Genomic DNA, 16,498 nt, shown 5'->3' with positions numbered 1-16,498 from the left:
TAATACGTTCCCATTACCGGCATTTGCTGATACAGGGCTGAGACAGCAAAGCTACTAGGAGGATACTTGAAAATGGGAGAAAAAACCTGGATGATGTGAATCTTGGCAGATTTTTTCCAGTGTTTCTTTGCTCTCCTTCCATAGCCCCTAACAGGCTTCCTTATTTTGTTTTTTTGCTCTCTCTCCTTATTATGTTGCCTTTTTTATAATAGCAAGTGATTTAAACTAGAAGTCCTGTGATAGGATTTTCCAATCACTCATACACACTGGTTTTTTAACACAAATTGAAGAATGCTATACGTACTCCTATACACCTTACTTTTTTCATTTAAACCTGTAACTTGAAGATTATTCCAATCTCCCTCTCTGTTCTTTTGCTTTGCAAAAAATAGTATCAGATAGTGCGTTACAATTTTCACTTAGCCATATATAGCAATCATCTTTCCTTGCTTAAAAATATCTCCTTTAGGGCTTCCCTGGTGGCGCAGTGGTTAAAGAATCTGCCTGCCAACTCAGGGGACACGAGTTCAAGCTCTGGTCCAGGAAGATCCCACATGCCGTGGAGCAACTAAGCCCGTGTGCCACAGCTACTGAGCCTGCGCTCTAGAGCTCGTGCCGCAACTACTGAAGCCCGTGTGTTGCAACTACTGAAGCCCGCGCGCCTAGAGCCCGTGGTCCGCTACAAGAGAAGCCACCGCAATGAGAAGCCCGTGCACCGCAACAAAGAGTAGCCCCCGCTGGCCGCAACTAGAGAAAGCCCGTGTGCAGCAACGAAGACCCAATGCAGCCAAAAATAAAAAATCATGTTAAAGGAGATTTTTGTTTTAAATTTTTTATTTTTGGCTGCATTGGGTCTTCGTTGCTACACACGGGCTTTCTCTAGTTGCGGCCAGTGGGGGCTAGCGGGGGCTATTCTTCGTTGCGTTGCACGGGCTTCTCATTGCGGTGGCTTCTCTTGCTGCGGAGCACGGGCTGTAGGTGCGCGGGCTTCAGTAGTTGCGGCGCAGGGTCAGCAGTGGTGGCTTGCGGGCTCTAGAGCACAGGCTCAGCAGTTGTGGAGCACAGGCTTAGTTGCTCCACGGCATGTGGGATCATCCCGGACCAGGGCTCGAACCTGTGTCCCCTGTGTTGGCAGGCGGATTCTTAACCACTGAGCCACCAGGGAAGTCCCAAAATGATGTTTAAGAAGTTGAATTTTCCATTTTAGGATCCTGTCTTAGGTATCAGTAACTCCCCTTTTGCAGTTACTAGGTGCTCCATGAATATCTGTGGACTGGACTTGAACAGATGCATTTTTATGTAAAAAGTTAAATAATAGATTTGAGTAGTCAGAGGTGGGGTTTAGGGAGACTAGATTCCAAGCCTGCAAAGGCACCCAAGGTTTTTTCGGTTTCTTATTTCTCTTGTTGCTTTATTTCTTTAGAACAACCAGAATTATTTTCAAACCTCTCATCAGAGTGGTGATGAGTGTTCTCATCACACCAGGGAAGATGGGAGGGAAACTGGTCTTCTGGGTCAGCATTGACATGTAATCTAGATTTTCTCTCTCTGAGATGATTTAGGTATAGACCTCCCAGGAAGCCTGCGGGTTGGACTAAATGCGCTCTTGAGGCCTTTGCCAACCGTATGGTCTTATAATTCACTGTAAAATGTTGGAATGACTAACTCACACTTACTTTAAGATAAAGCTCAGAAGACAGTGGAGATATGAAAGGAAGTCACCCTGAGTGACCCTAAGAGCTTATAATTTGACTTTCTTTCACAAGTGGATAAGAATACCCCTTGAGTATCACGGTATTTTAATAGCTCTGAGGGCTTAATTTTTGAAGTGTGAATCAGATCCTGTTACTCGCCATTTATAATGCTCCAGAGCCTTCTCCTTGCAAGAGGGATAACATCCAAACCCTTATTGTGGCTGTACATCGGCACCTCTTCACCACCCAGGACTCTGTTCATTCTAGTCTGCATCTCACTCACCTTCACTGGCATGACAGGATTCCTTAAAGCAGCTGCTCTTTAAGACATGCCTTAAAATCACCTGGACTGATGTCTGAAAATCTGATTTCCACCTGCCCTTCCCCTCCTCCACCTTCTGAAATAGAACTTTTGTGGGGGTAGGACCCCGGAGCAGGTATAGTATTTTGAAACTTCCATGGGATTCTGATATACACCCACATTTAGGACTTCTGCCTCACGGGGAAGTTTCTGGGCCTAGCTGCTGGCCTGTCACCACATGGCTGGGGCCATACCCCCTGTCATCCAGGAGTGCTGACAACTGGACTAACTTCTCAAAATCCAGACCAAGGAAAAGAAGACACAGATAGAGGATCTCCGTCTCCAATCTGCCTGGAGCTCAGCATTTAACTTTCTGCCTCCTGTCTGAGGATTGCCTCTCCACCCAATATTCAATCCTAGATATGGACTCATCTTCAGGAGAGACCTCCCCGCTGCCCCCTCACAACTGTGCCAGTAGCTGATGGGCTCAGCAGGGCAACCACATCAACATATGACAAAACACGACCCGGTGTGCCCAGCTTCCCCGAACAAGGTCTGAGTACCTGAGGGTTATTCCAAATTTCCAAGGAACCTGTTGGGTTTTGGTGTTTTATCATCTATTTTGTTATGTATATATGCCACGCCCATCTGCACAGCCCCCCTCAAATCAAGCCCTTCGGCTGCCCCTCTGGCACTGCTGGTTCTTACAGTAATCATGGAAACCCTCCCCTCATACCTCTGGAAGGTAAGCGCCAACACCTGGCCTCTTTTGCTTCAGACCCTGTCGTCCCCACTGCTCTCATCCAGGCAAATTCTGTGACTTCCTCTCCTACCCTCCACCCTGCCTGCAGAGGGGACAACACAGAACTGCTTAGTGTTGCTGGAGTCCCCTCCCCAGCCCCGTCCTGATGTGAAGGGTGTGTCCCCTAGGACCCCACACTGGGGGCTCTCAGGGCCTCACATTCATTCAAGCACCCGCTTCCTTGCCTTTTGTTCTTTTTTAAAAATATAAATATATTTACTTTATTTTATTTTTGGCTGAGTTGGGTCTTCTTTGCTGCGCACGGGCTTTCTCTGGTTGCAGCGAGCGGGGGCTGCTCTTTGTGGCGGTGCGCAGGCTTCTCATTGCAGTGGCTTCTCTTGTTGCAGAGCACGGGGTCTAGGCGCGTGGGCTTCAGTAGTTGTGGCACACAGGCTCAGTAGTTGTGGTGCACAGGCTTTGTTGCTCCATGGCACGTGGGATCTTCCCGGACCAGGGATCGAACCCATGTCCCCTGCGTTGGCAGGTGGATTCTTAACCACTGCGTCACCAGGGAAGCCCTCCCTGCCTTTTGTGGAAATTTTTAAGTAAACAATTTAGTAGTATTTAGTGCATTCATGATGTTGTGGAATCTCCCCTGTCTAGTTCCAAAACATTTGTATCACCCGTAAGAGATCCTGTAACTCTAAGCAGTCCCCATCCCTTCTCCCCATAGCCCCTGGCAACCACTAATCTGATTTCTGTCTCTATGGATTACCTTCTTCTGGACCTTTCGTAGACAGCACAGGAATTGCACTGTCCCAGCTTTGACACTGCTCTTGCAGGAGACCATAGCTACAGCCACTGCTCAGGTTACTTAAGTCAGCCCAAGGCTGACTTCTAGCTATATGCACCCTGAACCAATAAACTGTGGCTGGGTGGGTGGGAGGCAGGGTCACAGGGCCTCCTAGGCAGGAGGGGCTGTTGACTGTGTAATTTCTTTTGGAAGAAAGTGTGAGAAAGCATGCCAACATGATATCCCTAAAACAACACTTGAAAGTAATTTGCAGAAGTCTGCTTTGCTAGGAGAGAACTGAGAAACCTAAGAACCTGTATAGAGAAAAAACAAAGAACAAGAATACTGAGGAGAGAAGTTTTACCACTTAATAATTTTCCAAGTGCTGAGCTGGGTGGTTCACAAGAATTCTCTATAATGGAGACATCTAAATTTTGGTACACATTAGAAGCTCCCGTATAGTGGCTTGAAACACACTACAGATTTCCAGGATTCTGATTCACTGAGTGGGAGAAAGGGTGTGTTGAGAATCTATATTTTAAAAATATACTCCTCTGTTGATTCAGAATTTGAGAAAAACTACCCTATAGGAATTTTCAGTAAGAGGAGAATTAAAACAATAGAAAATCAAGCCTCATTCTTGGTCTAAAAATTCCTTCTCAGCTGCCTGCCATCTGCCCTGGCTCTAGGCAGTAATTCAGCAAGTGAGAAATTAGAATACATTTTAAAGTTTAATAATGATAATTGTAATAATAATAATATACTAAAAAGGCAGTCAGGTGCTATGAACAGAAAGGGATACAGTCATGTAGGAGAAGGAAGAAATCCATGTTCTAATTAGGGATTTTCAAAGAGAGTGGTGGGACTTCCAAGCCAATAGGGAGGAGCAGGGACTAGGTGTATCCTTCCACCTGAAACACCTGGGAAAAATCTGGACAAAATAGCAAGGTGGTGAGACCAACAATATATATTGATCAATAACAAGATTAATATAAAACCCCAGTTTCTTTTTTTTTTACTAACAATAAACCATTAGAGGTTGAAATTTTAAAAAATGCTATTTCCTATAGCGTCAAAAATTATGAAATGCTGAGGCTAAAATCTGACAAAGGATGAGCAAGACAGGTACACTCAAAAAATACAAAACATTGCTGAGAGAAATGAAACAATATCTAAATGAATTGAGAGTTATGCTATAATCATGGGTCAAAATGCCTATCAAAATTCTTGCAGGATTTTGTAAGAATTGACAAGCTGACTCTAAAAGTCATATGGAATTGCAGGAAGCTAAAATAGCCAAAGCAACTTTTAAAAAGAACAAAGTTGGTCAATTAACACTACCTGATTTCAAGACTTATTTTAAAGCTACAAAAATCAAAATATAGGGTATTGGTATAAGACAGACAAATCAATCAATGGAACAGAATAGGGAGTCCAGAAATTAGATGCACACATACATGGACAACCAATTTTTCACAAAGGTGCAAAGGCAATTCAGTGGAGAAAGGATGGCGCTGAACAACTGGGTATCCATAGGCAAAAAATTGAACTTGGATCCATGCCTTGCATCACATATAAAAATTAATTCAAAATGTATCATAGACCTAAAGATAAACCTAAAACTGTAAAACTTCTAGAAGAAAACTTGGAAGATCATTTTGTGATATTGGGCTAGTCAAGGTTTTTTTTAGATATGACAGCAAAATGTAATCCATAACACATAAAATTGATAATAGGACTTCATCAGAATGTAAAACTTCAGCTCTTCAAAAGACACTGTTAAGAGAATGAAAAGACAAACCGCAACCTGGTAGAAAGTATTTGCAAATCATATATTCGATAGAAGGCTTGTATGCGGAATACTTAAAGAATTTTCAAAACTCAGTAATAAAAACAATCGATCCACCCAATTTTTAAAATGGGCAAAAGATTTGAACAGAAACTTCATTGAGAAAGACATACGGTTGGCAAATAAGCATATGAAAAGATGCTCAATATCATTGCCATTACAGAAACTCAAGTTAAAATTACAATAAGAGACACATACAGGGCTTCCCTGGCGGCACAGTGGTTAAAAATCCATCTGCCGATGCAGGGAACACAGTTTCGAGCTCTGGTCTGGGAAGATCCCACATACCATGGAGCAACTAAGCCCGTGCGCCACAACTACTGTGAGCTACTGAGCCTGCGCTCTAGAGCCCTCAAGCCACAACTACTGAGCCCCCGTGCCACAACTACTGAAGCCCATACACCTAGAGCCCGTGCTCTGCAACAAGAGAAGTCACCGCAATGAGAAGCCTGTGCACCACAACAGAGTAGACCCCTCACCGCAACTAGAGAAAAAGCCCGTGCTCAGCAACGAAGACCCAACGCAGCCAAAAATAAAATAAATAAAATAAAATTAATTTTAAAAATACCCATATAACCTGTTAGAATGGCTAAAATTAAAATTACTAAGCAACCATACCAAGTGTTGGTGAGGAGGTAGATCAATGTAACTTTCATAAATTTCTGATGGGTACAAAATGGTACAATGGCTTTGGAAAACAGTTTGGCGATTTTTGAAAAATTAACTGTATGCTTACCATATGATCCAGCCATTCCACCCATAGGTATTTTCCCAAGAGACGTGAACGCATATGTACACACCAATGTTTGCAGCAGCTTTATTTGTTACAGCCCCAAACTGGGAACAGCCCACATTTCTCAACAGCTGAAGAGCTAGATTGTGGTATATCTGTACAATGGAATGCTACTTAGTGATAAAAAGAGATGATTGATGCTAGCAACAATGTAGGTGAATCTCAAAATAATTATGCTGTGTGAAAAAATAAAACGAGTGCATATTGTATGATTCCATTTACATGAAATCTTAGAAAATACAAACTAGTTAATCTATAACAATGAAAAGCAGACCAGTGGTTGCCTGAATATGTGTGTGCTCTCACGTGTGCAGGTGGGGGGCGGGACTGGCGTGGGGGAGTAGTTTGGGGGGGGTAGATTGTAAAGGGCATGAGGAAATTTGAGGTAGCGATGATATGTTTATTATTTTGATTGTGAGGTTATTTCCACAGGTATATACACATGTCAAAGCTTATCTAATTTAAAGGTATGCATTTTATTATCTGTTAATTATACCTCAACAAAGCTGTTTTTACAGAAGATCTTATTAAGGGTTCTCACTTCCTGTGACTCTCCCATAGCAGCAGGGAGAATGGGTCTAGAGTAGAATCTGGTAACACAGCAGCCTTGGGTCACTTGGCTGGTGGCATCTCCCAGGGACTCAATCACCTGCAGTGCCCGCTGAGACAAGAAAATGTTCCGAAGGATGGCTCTGGCTGTATCTGAATTATAATCAAAGCTGCAAATAACCCCAAATGAATTAAGACTCCCCAGCTAATGTGTTGCTCCTAATTTAACTGGCCTCTGAATGAGAGCCTCAGCCTTTCTCAGAGGCAAAATTTCCCAAACGAAGTGACTTTAAACTGCTAAGTAATTGCAAACTGGGGGGCTTTATCACAAGAACAGTTGTTATTGTTCTTTGATTATTTGCTCAACAGGATTGTTCACTCATTACCATTAGAACCATTGGGACTTTGATGTAGTGCCCCTTGCATCTCATAAATATTTTATAAGACAGACTGGAATGGAGGGTCCCCCAAACCTGCTCGGCCTCGGAGAGCTGTTGATTATCTGGACTTTCCGAGTGTTTGGAGAATCTTAAAGCATATTTCAGAAAGAAATGAACAGCCCATACAATTCGTTCAAGTAACTTGCAGCTTATGACCCCTGTTGTTTGGAGACATCAATTTTTATTTAGCCCAAGGATCTAGGTTATGAGCTCTGAGGTCATCCCGCAGAACCAGTCTCTCGATGGTTCGACAGTTTTGAGATGCAGCCTATTGTACCTGGAGCAGAAATAGGAGGGAAAGAAGTCCTCTATTGTAGACTGTTTCTCATCAGCGGTGTGATGTGGATATGTCGTTGGACCCCTCTGAGACATAGGCAGGAGAATTGGGGGGAAGAGTATGAACTTTGCAGGAAGAATCCACGTGCTGCTCCAGTGCTTAGCTGCTTGTTATCAGGCAAATCCTTGAACTGCTTTCAGTTCCCTCCTCTTGCACAACAACCGCTATCTTGGAGAGTTGCTATGATTATTGAATGTGATCGGCTGTGTGGAAACATTTCCTACTTGCAAAGATATTATTTTTCTCATCTGTAAAATGAAGGAATTCGATCAGGGGATTTGAATTGTCCCTGTATTAGTTCCCTATGGCTGCCATGACAAAGTACCACAAATTGGGTGACTTAAAACAACAGAAATGTATTCCTGCATATTTCTGGAGGCTATATCTGAAATCATGGGGTTGTCAGAGCTGTATTTCCTTTGATGGTTGGAGGGGAGAAACCCTCCTTGACACTTACCACTTCTGGGGGTTCCAGGTGTTCCTTGGCTTCTGGCTGCATCACTCTAGCCTCTGCCTCTCTCTTCAGGATGTGAAACAACAGGAACTCTCATACATTGCTGGTGGGAATGCAAAATGGTACAGCCTCTCTGGAAGGCAGTTTGGTGGTTTCTTACAAAACTAACGTACACTTACCATACAAACCAGCAATCATGGTCCTTGGTATTTACTTAAAGGAGTTGAAAAGTTATGTCCACAAAAAAACCTGCAAGAGGATGTTTATAGCAGTTTTGTTCATTATTGCCCAAACTTGGAAGCAACCAAGATGTCCTTCAGTAGGTGAATGGTTGAGTAAACTGTGGTTCTTTCAGACAATGGGATATTATTCAGCACTAAAAAGGAAAGAGCTATCAGGCCATGAAAAGACATGACGAAACTTGAATGAATATTATTAAGAGAAACAAGCTAATCTGAAAAAGCCACGTTGTGTATAATTCGAACTATGACATTTGGGGAATGGGCAAGACTATAGAGACAGTAAAAAGATCAGTGGTTGCCAATGGCAAGGTGGTGGGGAGGAATAAATAGGCAAAACAGAGGATTTTTAGGGTAATGAGAATATTCTGTATAATATAATCATGAATATATGTCATTATACATTTGTCCAAACCCATAGAATGTACAACACCAAGAGTGAACCTTAATGTGAACTATGGATTTTTTTTTTTTTTTTTGCGGTACGCGGGCCTCTCACTGTTGTGGCCTCTCCTGTTGCGGAGCACAGGCTCCGGACGCGCAGGCTCAGCGGCCACGGCTCACGGGTCCAGCCGCTCCGCGCCATGTGGGATCTTCCCGGACCGGGGCACGAACCCGTGTGCCCTGCATCGGCAGGCGGACTCTCAACCACTGCACCACCAGGGAAGCCCTGAACTATGGATTTTGAGTGATGATGTGTCAATGTAGGTTCATCCTTGGTAACACATATACCACTCTAGTGAGTGATGTTGATAATGGGGTGGCCGTGCATGTGTGGGGCAGAGGGTGTATGGGAAATCTCTATACCTTCCTCTCAATTTTGTTGTGAACCTAAAACTTCTCTAAAAAGAAAAAATGGGGTCTTTTTGAAAATATGAAGCAACTGAACGTAGGAATCTGGAGCTCCAAGGGGAGATCTGGGATAGAGATGGGAGTTTAGTAGCCATTAGAAAACAGATGGTAATTAAAGCCGTGGGCTGGCCTTGGGAGACTACTACCCAGAGGGTCCATGAAGAGCTCCAGAGGGTAGAAGACAAAGCAGGAGGGCGTGTGACAAAGGAACCAAGAGAGTGTTGCAAGAAAAAGGGAGCAGTTGACAATGTCTAATGTTCCTGAGAAGTCAAGAAGAGAACTGGAAACGTATGCTGGGTTTAGCAACATGGAAGTCATCAGTGACCCTGGCGAGGGTTTATTCAATGGGCAAATCGGGTTCAAAGCTAACCAACAATAGGCTGTGAAAATGGAGCAAGTTTTTACAGTCGTTGACCCTTTTTACATTTTCTCAAGAATCTTGACTGTGAAATGGTAGCTGGAGAGGAGTGAGGGGGGGCAAGGGAAGGATTTTGTTTGTTTTCCTTTTAAGATATGAGGGATTTGAACATAATAAGATAATAAGACAGATCCATTTGAGAGGAGGTAGTTGAATGAACAAGCAGCAGACAGTCAACAGTGGGGCAGGGTTTGCTGAGACAGCAAACAGATGGGCTCCAAGGCTCAGATGCAGGATTGGTTTTAGGAGGGTCAGATTAGAGGCAGATGTAGTTCGATTTCTCACTTAGGCAGAAGTTGAAGAGCTCCTATCTAAAGCTTTTATTTCATCAATAAAGTTGGAGGTGAGGGGCTGGAGGTTTGAGAATAGGTGGGTGAATTGACTGGAGAAATGTCCAACGGTGTTGAGGGCAAAGTATGGCTTTATGAATCTATGGTGAGCCAGCTGGTATGACTTTCTCCAGTGGAGTGATCAGCGGAGAGAGCAAATAGCTGGGTTTATCCTGGCGGAGGTGATGAAAACACAGGAGGGCAAGGAGTTGAGAATATTGCCAAGAATGTCAGTGAAATGATGCCTTGTGGGATCTCTGCTGGAAAAGGAAGTCTGGAACAAAGAGGCTGGTAGATGAGGAAAGAGTAGAGGATGACTACCAAACCCAAGTTCACCCCTCACTTCCTCTGTGAACGCTTCCCCGGTTACCTCATGGAGAAGTGATTCTGCCTTCCCCCTGGCTCCTGAGGAATCCATGTGCATATCATTCCTCACCTGATGCAACAGTTATTTGTATTTATGACACTCAACAAATATTTATTGCACTTACTATGTGCTGTCAAAGAATAATACAATGACCATCAGAGAGAGCCACACATACGTAACTATACTACTACTGCTACTAATTATAATAATGCTGAACTTATTTACTTGTCAGGCAAGGGAAGAAATTCACTCACTTGTTTTCTGGGAGGAGAAAACTCAGGGTTCTTTTGTTTCAGGAATTAGAAAAAATAGGTTTCGTGGTAGCTATGCTAATTGAGGATTGACAGCATGTACCCTGGATAGGATGACTTAGAAAAAAGTCCCTTGTTCATTGGTCACAGAAGCGTCTTCAGTGAGTTCTACTATGGGTCTAGCATCCTGGGTCTCTTCAGCCAGTTAGAATGAGTTGAGGTGAAGCAGCATTCCATCTTGATATCTCCTCAGCGAGTGCAGCTCTAAGTAAAAACATTACCCTTTTACAGTACGATGCATTGTTCTACGTCCTGGGGCAGCAAGGGCAGTTCCTGCCCTCCTTGGAGCTTGTAGCCCAGTGTGGGGGGCAGCAAAGGTACCGAGCACTGGAATAAGTAGATGATGGAGGAGGTCCAAAGGGCAGTGAGGGCCCACAGGAGGGGAGCTGACCCAGCTCCAGGGAGCTGGGCCTCAGAGACCTGTCTGGTGGCCAAGAATTACCAGGGGCAAGTGAGCTCAGGGAGAGGGGTGAACTGTTTCAGGCAAGTGGCCCAGGCTTGAGGCAGGAGGGAACTGGGCTACAGAGATCTTGGAAGCCACACAGGCTAAGAAGTAGACTCCTGAGGCAGCTTCTCTGAGTTAGAACCTTCTAACCCGGCTGCTTAGCTGTGTGACCTTGGGAGGGCTACTTAATGTCTCCAAACCACAGTTTCCTCATTTGTCAAAGTGGAATCGCAGCTGCATTTATTCATAAGGGTGTGTGGGATCAAATGAGATAATTTGTTTAAAGCCACACTGCTAGGCATTTGATAAGAACTCAACAAACATTAGCTATGATTATTACTCAGAGTCAAAGAATGTAAAAGAAGTAAGGAATCTTGCAAAAACATTTAGTTTCACCTCCTTATTTTACAAGTAAGGAAGCTTGGCCCAAAGAGATTAAGTGACATTCATAAGATAAGCTGGTTTCTAGCAGAGCTGGTCCTGGAATCTGGGTGTTTTCCTTCTTAGTCTCATCCCATGATCCAGTAGCAGTATGTTTAGTGCTTGGGTTCAAATCCCCACTCAGCTACTTATTACTGTATGGCATTGGGCAGGAGAGTAAACCTGTCTAAGCTTTATGAAAATGGAGCTAAGAACCTCAGGAGATTGTCATAGGGATTAATCACTGTCATAGGCAGTGAAGACATATTCAAGAAACCCAGCCCATGGATGTTCCATTATGCCCTTTTTCTTTTTTTATTTATTTCTTTTTTTTTCTAGAGAAATTATGCTTGGAAGAATTTATTAAAAGGAAAGATTTGGATATACGGGCAACACTTGGTGTACATGAATAGACATCACTGCATCATACGTTATTATTATTATTATCACTTTTTTTTTTTTGTCTGCATTGCGTCTTTGTTGCTGTGGCGGGCTTTCTCCAGTTGCGGTGAGCAGGGGCTACTCTTCATCGCAGTGCGTGAGCTTCTCATTGCAGTGGCTCCTCTTGTTGTGGAGCATGGGCTGTAGGCGCACGGGCTTAAGTAGTTGCACCACGCAGGCCCTAGAGTGCAGGGGCTTCAGTAGTTGCGGTGCATGGGCTCAGTAGTTTTGGCTCATGGGCTTAGTTGCTCCGTGGCATGTGGGATCTTCCTGGACCAGGGATCAAACCCATGTCCCCTGCTTTGGCAGGTGGATTCTTAACCACTGTGCCACCAGGGAAGTCCCCATTATTATTTTTAAAAACAGAAACAGTTCAATGGATATCATCAGTAAGAGTCTAGTGAGAAGTATTTTGGTATACTCATAGAGTGAAACACTTTCCATTAGCTAAAAGAATCTCCAGGTGATAATCTTGTGAGTGGTTTGTTTTTGGTTTTGTCTTTTAAATTTTTTTATGACTTCATCATTTAAATGTTTATTTTATATTGGAGTGTAGTTGATTAACTATGTTGTGTTAGTTTCAGGTGTACAGCAAAGTGATTCAGTTATACATATACATGTATCTATTCTTTTTCAAATTCTTTTCCCATTTAGATTATAACAGAATATTGATCTCTGCTCCCACTGGCCTTTATTGGCTCCCACCCAGACGGTCCTGGGAGCTTCCCACTTGGTGTCTCTTTCTCAATTTTCTCTCCACTTCAATCTACCCCAAGCGTTACATCTAGGAAAAGTAGAATCTTGTCACATGTCATTTGTCATAAAACTTTGAAGGTCCTCTGCCATCCTCAGTGGTGCTTCTCAAACTATTTGTGGTGAAAGACTGGTTTTAAAAAACATTCCCAATCCATCATGGGTCATTGCTTCTGTAGAATACAATAAAAGTGAATTTCAAGAAAAATGAGATTAAAAAGACATAAAATACAGGTCCCAATTTTTTTTTTTTTTTTTTTTTTTTTTGCGGTACGCGCGCCTCTCACTGTTGTGGCCTCTCCCATTGCGGAGCACAGGCTCCAGACACGCAGGCTCAGCGGCCATGGCTCACGGGCCCAGCCGCTCCGCGGCATGTGGAATCTTCCCGGACCGGGGCATGAACCCGTGTCCCCTGCATCGGCAGGCGGACTCTCAACCAATGCACCACCAGGGAAGCCCAGGTCCCAATTTTTTATTATTAGGTTCCTTAGACATACACTTGTTGTCAAATTGCTGTGACTTTTTACTCCCAATCTCTATACTTATCGTAGACAGGTAATGAACGCTGCAGACCAGACCCCACCTGCAGTGGCAATGGCCTCCAGAACTACGTTCAAACGCCTTACTCTGATGTTCAAACCCTCCATAGTCTCAGCCAATCTACTCTCCAGGCTTCTCCACTATTCTTCTCTCATCACAACCTTCCACCTTGTAAGTCTGGTTGGCTCACTGTCCCTCAAACTCGACTCAGTTTTCTTATGCTATTTCTCATTCTTTTTAACTCTAGAATGTTCCATCCTGGATATCAACCCTCAATACCTATCTAGATCCTAACAATAGCAGTAGATTAAGCATCTATTAATTTTCAGGAGCTAAGCTTTTATGCATGATTTCATTGAACCTGTATAACAGGCAAAATGTTAATAATTATTTACATTTTTTGTAGATTAGAGGAGATTCAGTGTTATCCCAATAATGACAATCACTGGCTGAGGAATGATCACTTATCTGGACCAGTGAGAGTTCAACATTGGATTTTGGCTGGAACCGGGGGGTGGGGAGTAGCTAAGCTGGTAGAACATAGGTCTGGAAATGCCTTTGGCCATACACGCGCCTTCAAGGGGGAGAGTGTCTGAGTGACGACACACGGAGGAAAAGAAGACTGAGAGATGCAGAGAGACGCTTGCCTCACCCCAGTTCCTAGACTTCTTTGGTTATTATTCACCCAGTTCCTCACTGAAGTCAAAGAACTTGTTCTCCAGCTCCTGAGACTATTGCCTGGGCAGAAGAAAGCTACCTCTCCTATGTCATGACCCCTCCCACAGCAGCCTAGAGCCAATGACAGGTTGACACGGGGATAGAAATTCTGGCCCCCTTGCCCCAGCTACAGGCTACTCTGAAGGGTCACCCCAGCTTCAGAGGTCCCCACAGGGCTGGCTGAGCCCTCTCCTGTGACTGCACCATGAGCTCCATCCTGCTGCTGCAATAATCAGCCTGTTTACTACCATCAGGGGTAAGAAAAGAAAGCTGACTTTTTAGGTAGGAGAATGGATCACTGGGGAGTGGGGTGGAACAGAAGGAGAGGGGGAGGCATCATAGAAATGGAGCATGGTGTGGGAAGGAGTCTCAAGGAGTCAGTGGGTTCAGAGCAGGACAGGAAGACACTTCAGAACCTTGCCATATGAGCATCAGTTGAAGGAACTGAAACTGTGTAGCGGAGAAGTAAAGATTTCTGAGGAATATGACAGCAGTCTTCACACATTTTTTTTTTTTTTTTTTGGCTGCGTTGGGTCTTCGTTGCTGTGCCCAGGCTTTCTCTAGTTGTGGCGAGCGGGGGATACTGTTCGTTGCAGTGTGTAGGCTTCTCATTGCGGTGGCTTGGCTTGTTTCAGAGCACAGGCTCTAGGCACGCAGGCTTCAGTAGTTGTGGCATGTGGGCTTCAGTAGTTGTGGCTCGCGGGCTCTAGAGCGCAGGCTCAGTAGTTGTGGTGCACAGGCTTTGTTGCTCCACAGCATGTGGGATATTCCTGGACCAGGGCTTGAACCCGTGTCCCCTGCATTGGCAGGCGGATTCTTAACCACTGCGCCACGAGGGAAGCCCCAGTCTTCACACATTTGACAGGCAATCAAGTAGAGGCTGGATCAAACTCCTTCTGCTGGTCTTCCCACTTCCACCTTGACCGCCTACAGTTTATTCTCAGGCCTTTCATCATCTGGCTGTTGCTTCTCTTTTCAACCTTATCTCCTATGGCTCTGCCCCAACCTCCCCCACCCCTCTAGCCACACTGATCTTCTTCTTTCTGGTCCTTGAATACTCCAGCCTATTTCTACCTCCGGGCCTTTACACCTGCTGCCCTCTGCTTGTTCTTCTATATGCTCATTTGTCCCATTCCTTCTGTTGTTCAGTCTTGAATCAAAGGTCATTTCCTAAGAAATCTTTCTGTGATCAGTTTCCACCTCGTTGCCCTGTTTCACATGCTTCATAGCACTCTTTGCCCCCTGTCTATTCTGTGATTCTGTTTCCTGAGAATGTAAGCCTCATATGGACAGAGATGGGTCTGTCTAGTTCACCACTGTAACCCCAGCGTGTGGTACAGTTTTAGCACACAGCAGGTGTTCAATAACTTATTTGTTGAGTGAATGAATGAACACAGGCCTAAGAAGTAGGTCTAGAGCTAATGGGTAGAGAATTTGTAGAGCAGATTTTTGCAGCTGTGGTTGGCAAGCTTAGAGCCTCACCACCAAGGCAACTGTGGAACCAACAGGCCAGCGGGAATGTGGGGTTTAAAATCAGAGAGCCCAGGGTTTGAGGCTTGGCTCTACCACTTCCTGGCTGGCCACAGGCGTGGACAAGTTCTTTGACCTTGAACAGCCTCAGTTCCCTCATCTGGAAAGATAGGAGCATGAGTGGAAGCCACCTGACAGGGCTGCCAGGTTAATGAAAGGTTGTGACTACAGCCCTCTGTTTTGTTTTTGTTTTTTTTGTGGTACATGGGCCTCTCACTGTTGTGGCCTCTCCCGTTGCAGAGCACAGGCTCCGGACACACAGGCTCAGCAGCCATGGCTCACAGGCCCTGCCGCTCCATGGCATGTGCGATCTTCCCGGACCGGGGCACGAACCCATGTCCCCTGCATCGGCAGGCGGACTCTCAGCCACGGCGCCACCAGGGAAGCCCTCAACTAATGTTTTTAAACATATAAGATAATCAGACCCAAGTTTGGCAGTCAGTTTCTGCCATCTGGAAGAGTGATTTCAGGGACCCTGTTCACACCTGTGTTCCCTGCACCCAGAGATCTCTTGTTTCTCATTAAAAAGGAACTCAACCCTCGCCCCCCTCCAGTCACAGAAAAGGTGGCTTCTAAGCCCAGAGGTCTCTAGTTTCCCACAGGAAGGAATGCAACCTTCCAGAATAGTAGGAATGGAGTTCCCACTCACAGAGACCTGCGGTTCCTTACCGACAGGAATGCAACCTCCCAGTTATAAAAATCAGAACCCCTGGACTCAAACCCAGGGTGAAATCAAATACCCAAGCCCAGTTGTGTGTTTCTCAAATTCTGCTTTAATCAAAAGTGAGGCTATCCTGATATCCCCACCTATTATAGCACCGGTCCCGAATTCTACACACGCTCTGAAGTCTGCTGGCGTAACATGGAAGAGCTAAATCGGATTCCATGTTCGATCTGTTTCTTTGACTTTAACCTTTGCTTTTCGTTGCTTTTGTTATTATAATCATACATAATGGCCTGCCTCAGGGAACCCTGCCCCTCTGCCTGAATGTTAAACTAAAGTGCCTCTGTTCAGCTCACAGGGAGACAATCTGACCCTGCCCACTGGTGGATGGCTGCAAGAAAGAAGAAATTAACACATCCCCTCCCTGAGGCTGGCCATTTTAGGGGATATTTGCAAAACTTATGGCCTTTTTACTTTACTTCCTCATCTCCTCCCCTTCTCTGTGCGATAAAAGAAACTG

Source organism: Delphinus delphis, chromosome 6 (genome assembly GCF_949987515.2).
Source record: "Delphinus delphis chromosome 6, mDelDel1.2, whole genome shotgun sequence".
NCBI lineage: Eukaryota > Metazoa > Chordata > Mammalia > Artiodactyla > Delphinidae > Delphinus > Delphinus delphis.
The sequence above is the reverse complement of the archived record's forward strand: the minus strand, read 5'-3'. Positions refer to the sequence as shown.